Source organism: Nothobranchius furzeri, chromosome 1 (genome assembly GCF_043380555.1).
Source record: "Nothobranchius furzeri strain GRZ-AD chromosome 1, NfurGRZ-RIMD1, whole genome shotgun sequence".
Lineage (NCBI taxonomy): Eukaryota > Metazoa > Chordata > Actinopteri > Cyprinodontiformes > Nothobranchiidae > Nothobranchius > Nothobranchius furzeri.
This window is the reverse complement of record NC_091741.1, coordinates 103,794,147-103,811,468: the sequence shown is the minus strand read 5'-3', so window position 1 is coordinate 103,811,468 and position 17,322 is coordinate 103,794,147. Positions and strand designations below refer to the sequence as shown.

The 17,322-nt window shown below is 43.7% G+C and overlaps 1 protein-coding gene across 1 annotated transcript in view; it reads right to left on the bottom strand.

Annotated features, from left to right (window-relative positions):
- st3gal5 (ST3 beta-galactoside alpha-2,3-sialyltransferase 5) overlaps window positions 1–17,322 on the bottom strand; it is a 136,924-nt gene that overhangs the window by 102,556 nt on the left and 17,046 nt on the right. The gene's annotated exons all lie outside the window — the stretch shown is intronic.

Here is a 17,322-nt window from a genome sequence, read left to right as displayed (position 1 = left end):
GCAAGAATGATACACCTGTTTGGATAAATCCTCCTCCAAACATGCCAAACAACCCAATTATAGGCAAAATGTGTTGTTTCTGGTACACTCCTGTTGTGTGAAGGGCTGACATGTTTGTTATGACATCATGTGACATCACGGTGGAGAGAGAGAGAACCACCAAGAAGGTGACGGGGGGAAAGTTTGCAGGTCTAACTGTTTTGGAGGTTTAACTTCTGCAGAAGTGAAGTATTTTGGGTTCCAAGCAAATGATACAAGAGAGCCGGTGTTCTGTCAATCCCTGTTCCCCCTTCAACAAGTGCTCCGTTGCTATAAAGAGGTGATGACCAGATGTGATTGCGTCAGCAGCGCCGCAGACAAATGACAGAGCTGAAATAACAGCCTATTTGATGCCTGTGATTCAAGGAGATGGTTTTCTGATAGAAACATGCTGCTCTCTTCCCATGATGTCGTGACTGGCCCAGAAATCTGCATACCTGTGACACAAGCTCACCATCGGAACAGGTTTTCAGCACCGCAGGGAAAGTTATCGGTCCATAACGTGCAATGTTGAAGCTTGGGCTGCATGGTGGCGCAGTTGTTAGCACTGTTGCCTCGCAGCACAAAGGTTGCAGGTTCGAAACTCGGCTGTGGTCTTTCTGCGTGGAGTTGCGTGTTCTCCCCATGCACGCGTGGGTTTCCTCCGGGTACTCCGGTTTCCCCCACAGATCACAACATGCCCTATAGGTTATAAATTGTAAGTCGCTTTGGATAAAAGTGTCTGCCAAATAAATAAACAAACATAAACATAAAGATACTGTTTTTCCTGGTGAAAATTCTTTGTAATAAGCTGCTTATTTTAATAAAAGTTGTTGATATTATGTATATTATTTTTCCAGCAACATCAGTGTTTAGTATTCGGTTTCTGAAAGGCGAGGGTAATGTCACTTGAGGCTTACATCATAATTTATTAGCAATGGTAATGCCATACATCGTGGTGGCCCAGGCCAAGGCCTTTCTTCAGAGCTAGCTCTAAAGTTTAATTATTCAGATTTTTAAGCATTTATTACACTTAAGAGTAACAAAATAATTCACCCCCCAGAGTTGTCATGAATGTAAACTAGATCTATTAAACCCAAAATATGTTTTTGAACCAGGCTGTAAACATGTTTATTTCTGCTGCAAAATTGGCATTTTTAACATGGGAGTCAATGAGGATTTGCTCACTTCTGACTTCAGCCCCTAGTGGATGAAGGTGGAATTGCAGTTTTTGCCACTTCCTTTTTTGCTTCATATCCAGAACCGAATTATGGGGAATTGCTAGTGGAGCAAGGCTAATTTACAAGTACCGTATTTTCACGACCATAAGCACATTATTTCTCCAAAATGTACGCCGCGCCCTATGGTGCGCCTATTGTGTTGTTGTGAGACGCGAACGTAGTAGAAGACAAGGGGCGTGGCGTGAACGTACGGACGTGAGCGAAGACAGACCTGTGGATCTGCCACATCGTCATCAACATCTTCGATACTTGCCTCAGACTCCGGCTGTGAGTCTCCGTCCACTTCCTCTGCTTCCAGTTCAAAAAACAGCCGTACTATCTGAACTGCCTGGTGGACATTTATCCTTATCATCATCCTTTATTAAAGCCTAATAAAAGCCTACTAAACTGCAGCGACAATATATCTGTCCGGATCACTTCAAAATATTAAGTTTACCGTCAATATCTGTCTAATTGTTTGTTGTTACTCCGTTCGTGCGACTCCTTTCCCACGAAGCGGCTCCTTTTTGCGCACATCTCGTTACTCGTGCAGCCTTCCTCTCTCTCTCAGCTACATCATGATACTTTTTATCAATTGAATATGTGAGACTTCCACCAACAGCAAAAGGATCTTATGTTTTTGTGGGTTATTTGTTCACAAGCACATTCCCTCTCACGGATTACTAAACTGCTGTTTTGACAAGTTATCAGATTGTCTAAAAATAGGTCGTTTTTTTTAGTTTAGTATAACTCCGCTTTTACGTTGCCTATTAACAAAATTTAAAAATTGGGGTGTGGTTTATAATCTCCTTTTTAAAGCTGAATTGAAATCGAAACTCAGGGAGGCGGAGTCTTGCTGCTACAGCGTCCCACATCAGACCTGTTCAAAAGACGCGGATACGCGTCCATGGACCCCAGAGGGTTAATAAAACACAATTCAAATCGCACTATTTTCTTAGGCCTATTAATAGCACACATATGATTTTGTTCATGTGGAAAGTTTATGTGGTTAAATCCACCAACTACCGGTAAACACATTCTGAACTTCAACACAGCACATTAGCGCTTGAAGCGGAGCTGCGAGCAGCTGCGACCCAAAAAGTACCAGAACCGCTCTCGGCGCATGCGCAATCCTGCATCAACACCGCTCGCCCGCTATTTCCCTAATAACACACGCTGTTCGTTTTTATTTCTACACGTTTTTTACTCACAAAGGTCGTCAAGAAAGTGTGCTTGTCATGTTCATGTCAAATGAAACTGATCACAAAACAAAGATTTACGTTCTTTATTTCGTTTTACTCATCCAACCCCCATAAATCCCTGTGTGTCCTCCTGCAACACTCCCGGTGTACGACCGGCTTTAGTAGGAGGGAGACCCACGATTATCGCTTTGTCGCGCATGTCTCACTGAAAATGAATGGAGGAGAGGCGAAGTTGCCTCCCGTGTGTCGAGCCCATTAGAAGAGCACGAGCCGTCAGTGCACGCAATGAGGAAGTGCACGTGCGCTCTAAACCAGGTCTGAACCAAGACTAGACCAGCAAAGTGAAGCATGCTTTTGGCTGTTTATAATTTTCACAATGTCTGGTTTGCACTGATATGTTCCGAGTCCCGAGCCCGCACAGATGTTTTACCGGTACGTTTTACCGTGCCCGCGCCCTATAACACGGTGCACCCTATGGTCGTGAAAATACGGTATATCGTATTTTCTTTTATGACATGGAATTTGTGTTTATCTTTGAGTTTTGTGCATATCTTCATTTGGAACAGTTTCCACTGTGCAACTTAAAGTGCAAAGTGTACGGTTCAAAGGATTGGACCAGAGAAAACCACAAATAAAAGTTTATGCATCCATCTCGTCATGGTGTCAGGAGCAGTTACACTAGGAGCCACGTTGTCTGAGGCTTTAAGTCTCTGGTAGGGTCACCCATGGCAAACAGGTCCTCGGAGAGAGATCAGACTAAGTGCAGCCCACAGACCCCGTAAGACAAGTATAAATGGAAACTGTTTCCCCTCGTCTGGTCACTGGGGCCCACCTCTGGAGCCAGGCCTGGTGTTGGGGCACATTATTGATGACCTGGTGGCCGGGCTTTCACCCATGGACCACAGCCGGGAACAGCCTGAAGATCAGATGTGGGTAACCCTTCCCATGGGCTCACCACTCGTGGGAAGGGCCAAAGGAGCCGGGTACAGTGTGAGATAATAATAATAATAATGCATTGAACTTATATAGCGCTTTTCTAGACACCCAAAGACACTTTCACACACTCTCACATTCACACACTGCTAGTGATGGTAAGCTACTTGTAGCCACAGGCGCCCTGGGGAGGTCTGACAGAGGCGAGGCTGCCTTTTGGTGCCGTCGGCCCCTCTGACCACCACTAACACAGGCAAGTTGGGTGAAGTGTCTTGCCCAAGGACACAACGGCAGGATACCCCTGGCGGGAGCTGGAATCGAACCCATGACCCTCCGATCATGAGGCAATCCGCTCTACCAGATAGGCGGTAGCTGAATGCAGCGACCTTGGCAGTGTGATCTTCATCTACAAAAGCTAGCTCTCAGTATGTGGAATGTCACCTTTCTGGTGGGGAAAGAGCCAAAGTTGGTGTAGGAGTGTGAGAGGTTCCGACTAGATATAGTTGGACTCACCTCAACACATGGCTCTGGTTCCGAAACCACTTTCCTGGAGAGGGATTGGACTTTCTACCACTCTGGAGTTGCTCCCACTGAGAGACCCCAAGCAGGGGTGGGCTTACTTCTTGCCCCCATCTTGGAAATCCCAATTCCAACGTTTGGTTTATCTTGGTGAATGAAAGGGTAGTTTAAGTCTGCCTTCATGTGGGAAGACTGTGTCTGACTGGGGTTTGTGCTTATGCACCAAATTGCAGATCAGATTAAGCACCCTTTTTCAAGTCCCTGGAGGGCGCGCCTTCAATGCTCACACGGGCAATGACAGTGAGACCTGGAGGGGTGAGGTTTGGAGGAATGACCCCCTAATCTGAAACCCAAGTGGTGTTTTGTTATTGGACTTATATGCTTGTCATGGATCATCCATAATAAACACCAGGTTCAAGAATAAAAAGGTGTTAAAAATGTGCTCTTGGCATAGGATGCCTTAGGCCGTAGCCTGATGGTGGATTTTTTTTTTTTCCTGATTTGTGGCTGCATGTTGTGGACATTCGGGTGAGGAGAGGGGTGGAGTTTTCAACTGACCACTAACTGGTGGTGAGTTGGCTTTGATAGTGGGGAACGATGCCGGTCAGACCTGGCAGACCCAAACGTGTTGTGAGGGTCTGCTGGGATTGTCTGGCAGAGTCTTCATTAAGAAGGAGCTTCAATTCCCACCTCTGACAGAGACTGGATAAGACAGCTCGGCAGCCTCGCCTCTGTCAGTGCGCCCCAGGGCAGCTGTAGCTACATCGTAGCTCATCCCCACTAGCGTGTGAATGGCTGATTGTGTTGAGAAGTGCCTTGGGGGGTTGTAGAACCCTAAGAAGGCACTATACGGATACAGGCCATTTACCATTTGAGTTTCCTTTAGTTAGCTTTGCACCAAAGAAAAACAGATAAGATAAAAACATACAAGGTAAAAATCAGATAAAACAGTCAGGCATAAAGAAAAGGGACTGTTCTCACATATATACAAGCAATCAGAACAGACTTAAAACAGTCTAAGTACTCAGAAGCAAAATGATCAGAAACTATTAGTAGGAGACTATTTTCATGTTCAGTCTGAAACAGAGTGCCCAATTAGAATCAGAAATCATCATTAAAAGTTTTTTTTCAGTCAACCACTGATTTAATTCAATGATTCAATGAATCTAATGTTTTTAAATAGCGTGGCAAAAACATCAGTTAGTTCATAATTCAAGTTTCAATTCAATTCAAGTTTATTTATATAGCACCAAATCACGACAAGAGTCGTCTCAAGGACCTTCACACAGTAAACATTCCAATACAGGTCAGTTTATTAAGCCAATCATAAAAAAGTTTCCTATATAAGGAACCCAGCAGGTTGCATCAAGTCACTGACTAGTGTCAGAGTCTTTACAGCAATCCTCATACTAAGCAAGCATGCAGCGACAGTGGAGAGGAAAACTTCCTTTTAACAGGAAGAAACCTCCAGAGGATCCTGGCTCAGTATAAGCAGCCATCCACCACGACTCACTGCGGATGGAGAAGACAGAGCGCGCACGCGCGCACACACACACACACACACACACGCACACACACACACACACGCACACACACACACACACCATATGCCAAGTAATGTTTCTATGGTTACATTGTGATTTCTTAGTAAATATTCAATTTGGTGAGGGATAAACTTTATTGTATGTATCCTAGTGAATCTATAATTAAACAGGTAAACTAGTAGTAGCACATTCAATGTCAAAGAGAGTAAAATGTTACTATCAGGAGAAAGAGAATGTTTAAGTGGTTAGCAGCAGTGTGCTAGCCGATGGCCCCCTCCATGAGGCCACCACAGCTCAGCAGAACATCATTGTTGCTTCTTCTGTAGCTCCAGTTTTGCTGCGTCCTCCTCACTAAGTTTCCATGACTTTAATGTTGCTACATTACTTAGAAATGTGTGTAGGGCTCGAACTTAAGGCTGACTATAATCTGTTAAAATCAGCTGAGCAGGAGCTGTTGGTGGTTCTCCACTCCAAATACAGGTCGAGAGGGGAACTGTGCGTTCCCGGTTCTGTCTCCAATGCACTAGAACGACTTACCCTTGGTGTTATGCTGGCACTATCGATTCTCGCTCGGAGACTCGTTTTTATGCCATGGCGTTTAGAGATCACGACACTGCCTTGATCTCTTGTTTTTATCTCGTTTAACATGTTTTTATGATGGTTTCCTGTGTTTATAATGTTTTTATGACTGTTTTTATTCTTTAATCTTTCTTTTAATGATCCATGACACTATATTTGTACTTATCGTGTTTTTGGTTGTGTTCAGCACCCTAGTCTGCTGAGAAGTTCTTGGAAGGAGCTTTTTAAATAAATGAACAGAACTGAACTAAAGAATGGTTCTTTAAGGTGAAGGACCTCTTTAAAACACTGTTAACGCTGCAGAACTCAGGCTGGTGTTGAATAACAAATGCCGCCACTTCAACGTTAGCTCAGTGCAGACTCAGCTACCCCGTGGGATCACAGATATAAAAAGTAGCTACATCCCTCTTTAGCTTTTCTGAAACCCCCCAGCTGGCTGAGAATGAAAGTGGTTTCCTCCCAACAGGACTGAGACGTTAAAACTGGTCAGTGATTACGTGACTGCAGAGGTCTTACATAATGCTCCATCATCAGACGTGTTTGTGTTCTAAGACTCAAGCATCATGGGGAGGGGTCATGACAGGTAACCTGATGTTACAAGCATTGTGTTTATTCATCTAACAAACAGCTAGTGTGTTCAGTGTTGATGGTTCTGTGAATAGAGGTGCAACCATACAAGCCCCATGCTGTACTTAAGTTATAACGAGGCGTTTAAAAACATACTGTTGGGTCGGCCCCTGGGGACTGGGCTCAAGAGCTGGATCCAGTTGTTGTGGAGCCTTCAGAAGACACCTGTGGGAAATACTGAAGCTGACTAACTGTGCTGTTCCCATCCCACTTCGGCCTTATCTGAGAAAGAGTGGTTCACCTGGTGATGTTATGCTGTTTTTTAAAACTGTACCCCCCGGGCCTGAAGACAAGATGATGTCAGATGCAGCAATGGTTAACAAACTACAAGGTGATAGTGCCAAATGCATCTTCAAGAAACAAACGAACATATTAGGCTGCTGCTGCTTTGATGTGTTTATGCATGACCTCTAGAGGTTGTGTGCTGAACTTTCCTTGTGGTTAAATCTAGTGATGCACCAATAAGACATTTTTAGGCCGATCTCCGATATTAATTTCATTGTTTATCTTTATGTATTTAGCAGATGCTTTTGTCCAAAGCGACTTACAAGTGATAATTGGCATATTGCCCTTGAGGCTAACAACAACAATAACAACAACAACAATGACATCAGTCATGGAGGGTAGGGAACAAGGAGTGGACAGTAGAGAGGGGGAACGGGTGCAGGCAAGGTGCTGGTTAAGAAGATGCTCTCTGAAGAGCAGGGTCTTCAGGAGATTTTTGAAAATTGAAAAGGAAGCCGCAGTTCTGGTAGTGCTTGGAAGGCCATTCCACATTTGTGGAATGATGCATGAGAAGAGTCTGGATTGTCCTGAGCGTGGTGTAGGCACTGCTAGCCGACGATCCTGTGATGACCGGAGCGGCCGGGCCAAGACGTAAGCCTTTGCAAGAGGATTCAGGTAGATGGGAGCCGTACCATCTCGGACTTTGTATGCTAGTGTTAGCAATTTGAATTTGATGCGTGCTGCTAGCGGTAGCCAGTGGAGCTCAATGAACAGAGGGTTGACATGTGCTCTTTTTGGCTGACTAAAAACCATTGTTATGGCCGATATTTGCTGATACCGACATACTGACATTAATGCTTCTATAATCAGCAGATTTTGTGTAGAATGAAAATTACTAAAGCTGAATTTATGTTAAGTACATACACATTTACACTTTTGAGAGTATCACAATCACTGTCACGTGACTAAACAAATAAACATCACCCCCTCACCCTCTTGTAGCGGTGAGGATTACCTACATATTTGTTAAATGATTAATAAGATGTGATATTCCATATAAATATGAACCTTATTGGTTTTTGAATATTTGATTCAAGACTAGATGTCTTAGCAGACCTGTTGTTGCTTGGCTTCCCGGGGCTGGAGGCTAGGAGGGGGATCTGGCCGTCTGGTTGGGTTCTGGGATGGTGGGATTCTTTGCTTGGCGTTGGGCGGGGGAGCCTGCTCATCAGCACTCCAGCAGAAAGGGTCGAACTCTGGGAACCGGTGATGGTTGTACCCTTTGTGAAGCAGTACTGGGACCAGAGTGAATTGGGTGTGAATGGAGAGTGTGAGTGGGTGTCTAGCGTTCATTTTTATTTTATTTATCAATCAAAATTTATTTATGAAGTGCTTTTCATGCAAATGCAGCTCAAAGCGCTTTACAATATTAAAAACAACCAGACAGCAGTCGGTTTCCCACCCCTCCCTTTGTTTCTCCCTCCTCCCACCCTCAATCCTGTCCCAAGCAGATGCAAAATCCCGCACGCACGCACGCACGCACGCACGCACGCACGCACACACACACACACACACACACACACACACACACGTACGTAATAGAGAAAGGGCAGCTGGCTGAGTGCAGATGTAGTAGATACAAAGAAGACGAAAACGCCATCAAAGGAGCCAACTGCACCGGGGGCATCAAGATTGGCAGCAATAGCCTTGGCATAGAGTAGACATGGGAAGCACCCCGGCCGCCACAGCCCACCGCTGCCCCCAGGGCAGTCAGCCCCCACAGAGGAAACACTAGTTTACTAATGAGACTAAGATAACAGTTAAGAAACAAATTAAACGTAAACAGCTGACAAATAAAAATCTAAATAAAACACAGTGATAAAAGATGACCAAGTAGAAACATATAATTACATTTATAAAATATTGTACAACAAAGTATTAAGACTGGTTAAAACTAATAATTATTACAAGTTAAAATATGTAAGAAAATATGCCTTATTTAATTAAGAGTAGTAAGTAATAAAACACTGATAAAATATATGTTAAAAATAAATAAATAATAAACAAATAAAATAAAAAGGTAAAAACTGGCCACAATAGATCAAAATCACTTAAAAGCTGTACTAAAAAGGTGAGTCTTGAGCCTGGCCTTAAAAACAAGAACACTCTCTACGGCCCTGAGGTCCTCTGGCAGACTGTTCCAGAGGCGAGGGCCATAAAACTGGAAGGATGCCTCGCCTTGGGAGTGTGTCCTAACTTTTGGAATGACGAGGAGATGGCTGTCAGAGGAGCGCAGGGACTGCGAAGGCTCGTACTTATGAAGCAGTTCTGAGAGATAAGAAGGCCCAAGACCATTAAGACATTTAAAAACCTTTAAAAGAACCTTCAAATAAATCCTGAAACATACAGGAAGCCAATGCAGCTTGTTTAAGAGTGGTGTAATGTGCTCCTGCCTCCTGGTCTTAGTCAGGACACTAGCTGCTGAATTTTGTAGGAGTTGTAAACCTGAGGTACTCTTTTTGGGAAGACCAGAAAGCAGGGCATTACAGTAATCAATTCTACTGGTGATAAAAGCATGCATCAGCGTCTCTGTATCGGCCAGAGAGAGAAAGGGGCGGACTCTGGCGATGTTTTTCAGGTGATAAAAACCAATTTTTGTAAAATTCTTAATGTGGGGAATAAAAGTTAGCTCAGAGACAAAAATAACACCCAGGTTCTTCACTTGAGAAGACAAATTAAGAGTTAGTGATTGTAGCTTTGGAAAAAGTTTCTCTCTCTGGGTCTCAGGACCGATGACTAAAACTTCGGTTTTGTCCCGGTTAAGCTGGACTGGAGAAAGTTTTCTGACGTCTAGGATTCAATATCCGAAATACAATTAAAAAAGGGCATCCAATGGTCTTGCGTCATCGGGAGACACAGAGATGTACAACTGTGTGTCATCTGCATAACTGTGAAATTGCACTCTGTGTCGTCCGATGACGCCACCAAATGGAAGCATATACAGATTAAAAAGCACTGGGCCTAAAATCGAACCCTGGGGCACACCACAAGTAATCTCACGGGTCTTAGAACAGAAGGTATCTAGACTTACCATAAAAGTCCTGTCTGAGATATGAAGTAAACCATTTATGGACAGCACCAGAGAGGCCGATGTGTTTTAACCGGTTTAAAGAATGTTGTGGTCCACTGTGTCAAAGGCAGCGCTTAAATCCAGTAGAACCAGAACCGTCACTTTCTGTGCATCATAATTTATTCTTACGTCATTCAAAACTCTTAACAGGGCCGTCTCAGTGCTGTGGTTTACTCTAAAACCAGACAAATTTCTCTAGGACATTATGTGCAATAATAAAATCATTAAGCTGCATTAAAACAAGCTTTCCTAAATTTTTACTTAAGAATGGTAAGTTAGATATTGGTCTGAAGTTGTTGAAATCACTAAAATCTAAGTTTCTCTTCAACATTTTTGTAAGTCTTAGGTTGTATGTGTATGTGTGAGCATGAAGGAGGGAGTGTGTGACTGTGTCTGTGCATGGCTGTATATGTCAGGTGGGGTCTTGGACTCCTCCCCTCTACTCGGGCTTCTTGTGCTACTACACATCTTCGTCTACCCTCCCCCTGCCACATTTGGTGTGGAGTGTGGTGCCTTGGTCTGCCTGAGTGTTTGCGGCTCCTGGGTCAGGGGGTTTAAGATTTTTGGCATCTGCCTGATCGATCCCGGCGGCTGCCAGGTGGTTCTGAGCCCCTGGGCTCAGTTGGGTCCCCGGCGGGGCTGGTCGCCCCTGGGTCCCAGGTCGCTGGGTTCCAGGCTCGGCCGGCTTGGGGGTGGGAGGCTGCGGGCAGGCCTGTGGGCTTGCCGCTGATATCTCCTGGGCCTCTGCTGGCTGCTAGTTGTGGCCCCCCGAGGCAATCCTCTGCACCTCTCGAGAGGGGCAGGGGCTCTTTTGGTTACAGTCTGCCTGAGGTCCCTGTGCTCTGGGGCAGCTCATGGCTCTCTGGGACTTGGAGCTCCCTCCATCTCCTACACATCTTTGGGGAGCAGATCTGTGGCCCCTCACACTCTCTATTGGACGCTCCTATAGAGAAACCTTACATATACAATAGGGATGGACAATATATCAACATCAATATCGGTATCGGCAGATGTTAATCATTTTTTAACATATCGGTTCGATAAATAAAACTGGGCCAATACTAACAACCAATATTTTTTCCATCTCGTCTCCTTTTGTTTGCCTGTTTCAGTGGGTGGGGGTGGGGGGTGATGTGTAATTGCTTAGTCATGTGAACAGTGATGGTAATCATCTCAGAACCGTAAATGTGTGTGTTGTGTTTACATAATAACGTAAATTCAGCTTTAATAATTTTCATTCTAAACAAAATCTGCTGATTTTAGAAGCATTAATGTCAGTTTATCGGTATCGGTAAATATCGGTTATCGGGCATAACAGTGGTCTTAATATCAGATATTGGTAGTGGCCCAAAGATTTCATATTGGTGCATCGCTAATGTACAAACATTCAAAAAACAATAACAATAAAGTTTTAAGTATCAGGTGTGACATTAAAAGCATAAGCTTTGATGCTCCACCTGAGAGTAAATCTGTAAGGCTTGTCACCAGCATTCAGATATCAGTTCGGTTTGCCTCACAGCCAGACAGGACACGGAGAAAAATAAATTACAAGCAGGTACAGATTAATACCAACAGAGTTTAAAAAATTGTCATGATTGTTTCCTCCTGTATATTTATTTCTAATTTAATAACAAATAAAAATTTACAATTTAATTTTCATTCATTTTTCATTAATATTAACTACGGGTCGGCCGATTAATCGGGCCGATATTTAGCATTTTTTCGTCATCATCATCGGCCAATAAGCCTCTTTAGTACAGCTGATTTAAAATCGGGCACCTCAGCGGTCAGCCCGCTGCTGCTGGAAGCCGGTGAAGGACCCCGATCCTCCTAACGAGTATTTACCTCCGAGTAAAAGGTAAGGCTTCTCTTTGGTGTTTCTAACCCTACAGCTGTGTGTTTATTGTGAATTAAAGTAAAATATGAAATAAAACTTAGCTGAGTGAAAGAAAAAAACAAGCCATAAGAACCACCCTAACCGGCAGCATGCTGCTTAGAGCCCTGCACAGGCCTAAAATCTGAGCCCGTGTCCGGCCCGGCCCAAGGGGGTAGAGCCCCAGCCCGACCCGGTCCGAAAAGGTTTTCAGGATTCTCTGGCCCGACCCGAGCCTGACTTTTTTTAACCAACTAAATGAAAACAAAGTGCGTCAATCCTGACCAATGTGTTAAAAGACGTGCAGGATCCGATCAATTTGTTTTTCCCTCGTTTACCGTCATGGAGATAACAGCGCAGGCTCTGGTGTTTATCAAGTTAAATTTTTTCTCTTTCCAACAATTTTCACAAGAAAACAAAACAGTCAAAAGCAGGGCTTGTGTTGACCGGATAGTTCCCGTATTTGACGGTTTATTTTGACGGAGAAAGAATTACCCCGACACATGCAGACGAACTGACATTTTATTCGTTACACACATCGCAGATGTAGCTAAATTACCCAAGAAAAGATTCCCATCTGAACATCTGAGCTGCTCAGCGCAGCTCGCTGTCAGCGCATATGTGCACAGCGAGCTGAAGTTGTGGAGATTGGCTTGCAGCGTGTTGCAGAACCAGAGCGCATGTGGGAAGATTCCTCCCACTGAAGCAAGTGTTTTCCAAACCCTGTCTTTCAGAGAGACTTGTCACTTAGAAAATGTTCCCTGATTATGAAACTTTGGCTGAATAGTGCTTGTTCCTGTCTCCAATGTGGCGACACATCCATGAGCCGTCTGAGGAGAAGTCCAGAATCTCTTCAGCTCAGAAAGCGCCTATGATTACGCACAAGCGTGACCCGTCAACCCTGTCTCACAGTAAGACCGGGTTGGGCCTGTTCAGGTTTATGCAGACAATCTTTACATAGAATTGACTTACAGATATAAAATGAATTCAGTAAAATATAAAGCATTTTATTTAAATATCCATTCATTATTTTACAAGCACAGAGAGCCGCATCAGATGGATGGCCGCGGTACATGTTTTCTCCAGGACCAGAGAGGGCGCAAACTCAATACATCTCTTTTATTGTGAGGTAATAATTTCTCCGAGTTTTGAGGTTGCTGGCGAGAGTATACATGCACGCTACGGGTGCGGGCGGGAGTGTAACACACACGTTGCAGTTGCAGGCGGTAACGGTCAGATATTCAGCGGGCGCGGGATGAAGAAAACAGTCCCGCGCAGGCCTCTACTGCTGCGTTTGAGTTTCAATTTTTTAAATGAATTTGATTAAAAACAAAGGCGCCTGGCCCGGCCCGTAGTAATTACACAGTCGTTGGCCCGAAGCCCGGCCGACCCGAGGGCCTAGGGCTTCAGTGCAGGGCTCTTATGCTGCTAATGCTAGGCTAGCTTGTTGTTAGCTTTAGCCCTTACCGTTCCTTTTAATTTCCTAACGTTAATGTCCTATGAGCAGTGTTGGGAACGTTACTTTTAAAAAGTAATTAGTTATAGTTACTGATTACTTTGTCAAAAAAGTAATTCAGTAACTAACTGAGTTACAAGATCATAAAAGTAACTAATTACCAAGAAAAATAACTACTTAGTCACTTTTTTTCATTAACGCATGCAAGAATTACTACAATAGTGAAATATAAATGACTAATGACTGGAACATAATAAAATGTATGTCCAAATGTTTTTTATTAACCTGAATACTTTAAATAAATAAGCACTTAACAGGAGGAACTACTAACAGGAGCATTACACTAATCTAGATTATTAAAAGGTCACTGTGTGATATTTAACAAGACCCCAATCAGCTAAAATTTAAAATTGCAAATAAACACCTGTAAAGGTTCCTGAGCCTTTAAATGGTCTCCCAGTCTAGTTAAATTACAGAAATAAATGTAATTTCGCACAGTATTCTAATTTTTCCAGCTTCACATAATTGTCTGTTAGCAGCATTTCTTTTGCTGATAATCTAGTAACGGTTAAATAAATAAATAAAAATCCTTTAAAATGACACTAGAAAAGGCACAAATCTGATGGAGGACTTAAATGTACTAACTTGGGTCAGACCCAACCACAGAAGAGCTGAAGCTGGGTGGTAAACACACAGGTAGTTCTGATAGCACCTGAGCTCCATGGCGTCTGAAACTGATGCATCAGTGTTACAGCGGGACTAAAGACATGATCAGAAACAGGTTACAGCTGGATGATCTAGGAAGGTAGAAGATCGTCGCGTCTGAGCGGTGAACAGGTGAGCGGACCTTCGGGACATCCCGCTGTCACGCCAAGAAGGGCACGGCTGCAGATCCACACCTGCAGCAGCGAATCTGCGGGTCTGCAGCCGTAGACTATTCATCACGTCTTCCTCGTTCTTCACGGGCCGTGAAGCGCTTGGATGAAAACATCTACCTCTTTAGCTCCTGATCAGCTGATGACAGCTTCAACACACCGTGCTGCTTAACGCACGCGTTTTCCTATCAGTAACAGAAACGATAGTTTTGTTAAAAGAATACGGTAATTAATTCTTTTGCTCGTTACAGAAAGAAATATTTTTTTTATTAACGTGGTTATTTTAAACGGCGTTATTCCCATCACTGCTCTGTTTTGTCTACAGTGGCAGCGACTGAGACGGTGAGGGTCTCCGCCCACCCGGCCAATCATCATCATGTTTGTAAGTGCGTTACAGACACCTCTCTCTCCCTGACTGCAGCTGAAGTGTGGCGGTCAGAAAGCCTCACACTGTTGCTCAACGTTCGACAAGCACATAGTAACGCACAACCTTCCGTCCCCAGTAACGGCGTTGCAACAGTGGGAAAAGTAATTAATTAGATTATTCCGTTACATAAAAAAGAACGCCGTTAGAAACGCCGTTATACTTAAACGGCGTTACTCCCAACACTGCCTATGAGCACAAAAAAATGCACTTACAAAACTTCCCATAGAAATATTATATATTAAATAAGTCCCAATTTTTTTACATGAATTTCATCCTTGGCTTCAGCCCTAACAAAATATAATAAAATATGTGTATTTCTCAGATTTAACCCCTTTATTGCCAGGTTTATTATCAAAACTAGAAATTTGAAAACTGTTAAAAAAATGAAAAAATCAAATCATTTTTTGTGTGTTATGTCCAGAATCCAGATGACCTTTTTTGTGGGTAAACTGTCACAGCCTTGGAGTGTCACAAATAGGCATACAAATATTTTCTGCTCACTTTGTAGTTTTTGTGTGATGTCATGTTTTCTAAAATACGCACTGTTAAAGTCCTTTGAGCACAAAAAATGCACTTACAAAGATAGCCAGTAGAACACTTATTGATAGCACAAGAACAAAGAAAAAGTGTGTGTGTACGTGCATGTGTGTGTGTGTGTGAGAGAGAGAGAGAGAGAGAGAGAAGAGAGAGAGAGAGAGAGAGAGAGAGAGAGAGAGAGAGAGAGAGAGAGAGAGAGAGAGAGAGAGAGAGGTTGCTTAGGAAGGCGTTTCCTGTTTTCAGTGTTGCACTACGTGTAGCTGTTTGGTGTTTGGGGCTCGCTAAAACTGATTTAATTTCTCTGTACTAGGATATCTCTGAGTTATTGTAGCACAAAAGCACGCTAAAACACAAATTTTCTGTTGTTCCACCTAGCTTTTAGGGTACCATTTGAGTTTGCACGCAGTTTATTTGGTGTTGAACAGTTTGCTCGTCCAGTTAGCTTAGCCTCAGCACAGCTGAGGCTAAGCTAACTGGCTACTTCTGTCTCTGCTTCTCCGGCTCCTATTTCTTGCTCTCTGTGTCAGACGTTTAGTTACTCCTCTGCCTCCTTTAGTGATAATGGTACGTGTAATAAATGTAGCATTTTTGTAGCTTTGGAGGCGAGGGTGTCGGAATTGGAGTCCCGGCTCCGCGCTGTTGAAAAACCCATAAACAGCCGTAGCTACTTAGCTAGCGCGGAGCTAACTAGCTCATAACAACTCTGTAGCGATCCTCCAGCAGAACCCGAGCAGCCGGGACCTCAGGTCGGCTGGGTGACGGTACGCAGGAAGCATAGAACCCAGCTCGTGGGCCACCACCAACCCGTCCACGTTTCTAATAGATTTTCCCCGCTCAGTGACGCACCCACTGACAAGCCGACTCTGATCATTGGCAGCTCCATAGTCAGAAACGTGGCATTAAGGTTGGTTTATGCTTGACGCGTCCGCAAGGTCCGCACGGCTTCGCGCGGAAAAGTTGCATCATTTTAACAACCACGCCCCTCCACCGCGCCTCCGCACGGCTCAAGATTTCCACAACGCGCACCTCGGAAAATTTCTAACCACGCGGACGGACGGACGCGGAAAAACGTGGCGGACCGGCAAGAACTAGTATGGCAGAGGTTCGTAAAAACAGACTTTTGTATGCTTCAGCTCTCAGAGATCACCGTGATCAACATGTAGTTAATAATCTTAGGTGTGTTCTTGCTGTGTCTTTCTAAATCCATGCTTTCGTTCTTTTTAAACACAGAAACAGTTTGGTTTACCTGTTTTGTAGCTACAGTTTCGCCGACGGCTGCCGGCTTCTTCAGGCTGACGCTGATGGTGGCGCTTCACTTCCTTCTCCGTTTATCTGCGGGCAGCAGAGGACGTTGTCGCCCTCTACTGCCCGCTCTCCCCTCTCCGACGATGCAGTCCCATGCGTGGTCCAGCGTGTAAACTCCGTCGTCCCTGTTCATGGTCCCACATCCACGTCTCCCTATCTCTATTGCTTCCTTGATCCATCTTTTGTATTTTTGTTTTTCGGTGGTTATGATCCGTGTGTTATCCCAGTTCATTATATGGTTTTCTCTTAAGCAATGATCTGTTACGGCTGACTTTTTTATTGTACTTTCTGCTTCTTCTTTTGCTGCTCTTGTGTGTTTACGATTTTCCTCTTTCTCGCACTCCTTTCTATGTTCTGGAAAGAGGACACCTGGACTTGAAAAGGAATTACAAACTTGATAAACAAATGGAGGAACTAATTAAAGGACACATGATGGAAAAACAGGAAAAAGAGTTCATAAAAGTAAAAGAAAGACACATAAAGAAGTTAAACAGACTCATAAACAAGAAAAAGAGGGGAGAAATACAAGGTAACTCCACACCAAACTCATGGGTATGTAACATTTCACAATACAAACTAACAGAAGCAGAAGAGAGCATATTAAAGAAAGGTTTAAACTTTGCAGTCACACCAAAAGAAATACCATATGATGAATTTATTGTAGCAACAGAACTAGCATGTCAACAGATCACAGATGAGGGAAAGAAAGCAGAACTCAGAAATAACATAGTTGGGATATTAAAAAACAGCCAAATTCAACACAGCAATATTACAAAAGAAGAACAATCAGCCATGACAGCATTATCCAAAAATGAACAGATAATTATTCTACCGGCAGATAAAGGAAGAACC